This window comes from Salvia hispanica, chromosome 5, assembly GCF_029641045.1.
Source record: "Salvia hispanica isolate PSC_SH4W2 chromosome 5, Shi_PSC_v1, whole genome shotgun sequence".
Classification (NCBI taxonomy): domain Eukaryota; kingdom Viridiplantae; phylum Streptophyta; class Magnoliopsida; order Lamiales; family Lamiaceae; genus Salvia; species Salvia hispanica.
Genome location: NC_142696.1, coordinates 12798786 through 12803687, shown reverse-complemented (window position 1 = coordinate 12803687; position 4902 = coordinate 12798786). Strand labels below are relative to the sequence as shown.

General features: G+C 35.3%; 1 long non-coding RNA gene across 1 annotated transcript; it reads right to left on the bottom strand.

Annotated features, from left to right (window-relative positions):
* Positions 1 to 2486: 2486 nt before the first annotated feature.
* LOC125199524 (uncharacterized) lies at positions 2487 to 4216 on the bottom strand. The gene is made up of 2 exons (XR_007172598.2): positions 2886 to 4216; positions 2487 to 2756 (listed from the first exon to the last, which is right to left on the bottom strand). It is a non-coding gene; the product is annotated as an uncharacterized LOC125199524 (long non-coding RNA).
* Between the last annotated feature and the right edge of the window lie 686 nt (positions 4217 to 4902).

Sequence of the window (4902 nt, the reverse complement as noted above, 5' to 3'; positions counted from 1 at the left end):
GTTGATTGTATCATTTTTTACACTCCCCATCACATAGAAATAAACTAATAAATTTTTAAATTTATATATTTATGATTTTAGATTTCGTACTATCATATTTCTTTTATCATTTTATAAAATTATTTCACAGTATAAAATAAGTGTAAAGAAAATAAAATTGGTCGTGCAGCACACGGGTGTAATACTAGTTACTACCTCCGTCCACCAAAATTTGTCCCACTTTGACCCGGCACGGGTTTTAAGAAATGTAATGGAAAGTAAGTTGAAAAAGTTAGTGGATTGTGGGTCCTACTTTTATATCTTAGTTTTATAATGAGTAGGTATGAGTTAGTGAATATGGGGTCCACTGCCAAAAATGGGGTTACCCGATATCCTATCGGGTATACCCGAATTATCGGATTTATTTTCGAAAATTAATAAATTATATTTTTATTATAACTAAATGTAATTTAATTTCTTAACTATAATTTAATTAATACTTAATAGTTAGCATATAAGATATGTAATTTAATTTTTTAAATTACATTTTAATTTCATTGACTTGTGATATTTATAATTTTGAATTTTTTGATGATATTATTGTTAGATCTTGATTCTTATGAATTATTTAATTTTGAAATTTATAAAGGATGAATATTTGAACTTATGAATTTATGAATTGTTTGAACTTATTAATTTAGACGGTTATTGACTTATTGTAGATGGATGAAAGATGTTAATATGTACTTTAAGTTATGAATTTTGTATTTTTCAAAGTTTGTAGTTATTTTCTTTTAAATTCGAACTAATACAAGAATTTTGTATTCCTAAAAGTTTGTAGATATTTTCTCTTAAATTCGATCTACTATAATAATTTTGTATTTTTCAAAGTTTGTAGTTATTTTTACTTGAATATTAGTACTTCAACTTTGTATTAAATTTGAATTAAATAATATTAAATAAATTCTAAAAGGTTATAGTTAATTGAAGAAAAAAAAATCAAAATTACAATTGGGACTGGATACCCGATTTTTTGGGACTGGATACCCGAGTCGGGTATCCGGGTACCCGAAATAAAGTTCGGGTCGGGTATTGGATTTCGGGAATTTCGGGATCGGGTACCCGAAAATTTCGGATCGGGTATCCGCGGGTACCCAATTTGACTGGCCTACTAGTTACTACCCCCGTCCACCAAAATTTGTCCCACTTTGACCCGGCACGGGTTTTAAGAAATGTAATGGAAAGTGAGTTGAAAAAGTTAGTGGATTGTGGGTCCTACTTTTATATATTAGTTTTATAATGAGTAGGTATGAGTTAGTGGAATATGGCGTCCACTGCCAAAAAGGGTAAAAGTGAAATGAGAAAAATTTTGGGGGACGGACGGAAATGGAAAAATGGGAAAAATTTTGGTGGAAGTATTAATAATTCACAACATTTTATGTTTGTATTAATGGAAATGATGGGATTAATTTCATTGACTCGGAGGGAGCGTAATCCATGGGACAAATTGTGGTATATCGTTGGAAAGGAGGAATAATTCTCTGAAAATGGAAGCAAACAAATCGGCCACACAATCTCCTGCATTAAATGCACAAATGATAGCCATGTTGAGGTTGATTAAAGTTTTTTTAGCTGTAAATTACGGTTATTATACTAAACTGCCTTTGAATTTTAATATTGTATTTATAACTATTAAATGAAAATACTAATATACAATGACATTCATGTAAATATAAAATGTTATTTTCTCTGCTCACCAAAATTTTAAAAAAATATATATGTAATTATTAGTTGCATTAGTACATCTTTGGTATTGCAATTCATATATCAATACACTCTGTATATCTTTTAGTAAACTTTAATTTTTTTTAATGTATAGGCATGTAAATGTTGACTATTCATAAAACATATATAACTATACTAATTTAGACTATTATAATATTAATAGCAATATGCAAGTATTTTTTTTGCCAATTCACCAATCAATATAATAGTGAACATTTTTTTGTTGAAAATTGGTTGATTGTATCATTTTTTACACTCTCCATCACATAGAAATAAACTAATAAATTTTTAAATTTATATATTTATGATTTTAGATTTCGTACTATCATATTTCTTTTATCATTTCATAAAATTATTTCACAGTATAAAATAAGTGTAAAGAAAATAAAATTGGTCGTGCATCGCACGGGTGTGATACTAGTTATTAATAATTCACTACTTTGTATGTGTTGTATTAATGGAAATGATGGGATTGATTTCATTGACTTGGAGGGAGCATAATACATGGGACGATGTAATACCCACTGTTTTACTATTAAGTTTCTCGCGAAACTTGAGATACATGTCATCATTTAGTTATTTTCGATTAAATGAAATGGATGTTAAAACTTTTATTTCATGCATAATTAAAAGTTGATTTATGAAATACTCTCGAATAAGAAGAGGCAAGCGAACCAAGATCGAGTATGTGCTTTTCTTTAAAGCTAAAGTCAAGTTCATAATGGATACAAGTCGACACTTTGGATTAGAACGGGTACAAATACCAAAGCTTAGTGTTCAATACATAAATGGATGTATATGAATTAAGTATATAAAGTTTTTAAGTACAAAAGAAACTAATAGTGCACCTATAATTAAATAAGTGAATAAATGCTTCTTGGGCCTATTCTCTTCAGGCACAAACCACACCCGAGGCTCATTAGTCCAGCCCGTTGGTAGAGGGCTGTCGGCCCAAAGAGCAGCCCAATAACTCTTCCTCCTATGACTACCACCTGCAAGATACAAACCATAGTTGATGAATAAAGACATAAGAAATTAAAGAACTTTTATTAGAGGAAAGGAGACAACCCATCTTTAACAATGGAGGACCAAGGACTTATCCAAGAAGGTATTAAACCCACCTGCAGCATCTCCTAATCCCAATAGCTCCTGCCTTCTCTCCAATCACTACCTGCAACAAACCAACAAAGTATTTAAATGCAAGAGTACATGTACTCCAAAGATAGAAACAAACCAAACTAAACAAAGTAGGATGAAGATCGCCAAAAGGGATCTTGCTGCAATAAGAAAACAAAGGGGAAGCTCAGTCCATTTATTCCTTCACAAGTACTATCTCACAAACAGCCAACCAATGTGAACAAAAGAGCCAAAGAATGCAGATTCGATTTCTGCCATATCTCAACAAACTGCAGCAGCAGCTTATATAAATGTCTTCCCCTTCAATATCTGTTTCCCTTCACCACTCACCACTTCCCTTACTTCACAACAAGGAGTTCCAGAGTGGCAAGTGACCTTGGAAGAGTTAGGAGCAGAACTTTGTAAGAGAATAGCTACTGCAAGAGGTATAACACCCTCTCTTCCCCACCATACTTATAGAAACATGAAAGCATGAACACTTGAGAACAAGTAGGCACGGCATATTAGAATTTCAAAATCTTAAGTAGCTTTCACAAAAGGGGAACTCCGAGAAACAGTATGCTTAAGATTTGCTTTTAGCAACTTTCATAATAATCAAAACTCCTTCCAATGAACTAAACTTTCCCCAAAATCACAACTTTAAAACACATTAGCCAAGATCTCCAACATCACAAAGGACATGCTCAAAACTGGAAATCTAGAATAAAATGTAAACTAAGGGCTTAAATACGAGACTTAGCTTAGAAGGGCTGCCCGGCAGGCGACGGAGCCCCGAGGATCACCGCGGAGCAGCAGCTGCCGCTCCCCGAGCCTTGGACGGCGATGACGGATGCTGCCGCGGAGAAGCGGTGAGGCCTCAGCCGCGTGGCAGCGACGGCACCAGCTCGTCGTCGTTCCAGAGCTGGCGGCTGGCTGGAGGTGCTGCACCGTTGTGTAGCAGTCGAGAGGGGGAGTCAGGGAGGCGATGCCTCCTCTCTGCTGCTGGACTCGCCGAGGACGTGAGTGTGAGACGGAGGCAACAGACGTGAGTCTTCGGTGAGTGTCGTAGCTGCCTCGCGAAGGAGGCAGCGGCGAATGGCGACGAGCGGCGATGGCGAATTCGCCGGAGACCGCGAGGGAAGATGAGAGGCGCTGTTTCTCTATCCTCGCGACTTAGATAGAAGAGGGGAAGGGGATCGAATTTCGGCGGCGCAAGGAGGCGTCGACTGGAGCGGCGAACGGCGAGGGATGAGGCGTCGCGCCGCTGCTTCTCCTCCGAGCGGATTTTCTCTCAATTAGGGATTTAGGATTTGGGAATTTTGTGAGTGATGAGAGAGAGAGGCCGATGGATTAGGGAAGGGAGTAGTTGGGCTTCTTCTTCTTTTTTTTTAGTTGTTGGGCCTCTTGTTTTATTTTTATGTTTGGGCTAGTGATAAGTATTAATTTGGGCCACTAATTTAAATAGAGTATGGACCAAGATTAAATAATTGGGCCGAGGACTTTTTTTTGTTGGTTTGGAATTTAATTTAAGGACTTGAGTCGGAGCTCAATTAATTAATTTCCGAATAATTTATCCAGTTTCCGAAGATGGAAAAATGTTAAAGTAAGATGTGAAAGCCGACCGGCGACGCCCCGCGACGCACCTTAAGAAAATTCAAAGAAAAGATTTGACAAGGGATTTTTTTTTTTAAAAAATCCATACTTTATTAAATGCTCAAGTTTTTGTTTTCAAGAAAAATAGAACTTTCCGGATCTTAGCTTAAGTGCTCGAATAATTATTTTTTAAGAATTTTTACGCTAACGATGAATAGACCTCGAGTCTATTTTAGTGCTTGAATAAATGGCATAGGAGGTAACACCCTCTAGTTAAGCATTTGGTTTAAATTAATTAAATCTACTGATTTAATTAATATTCAAGAATTCTAGAACCTTTCTAGAAAAAAATTTAAGGAAAAAAACAAAAGAGCACGCACTTAGGATGCATCCACATTTAAGCTTAATTAATTTATCAAAGTCTAATTA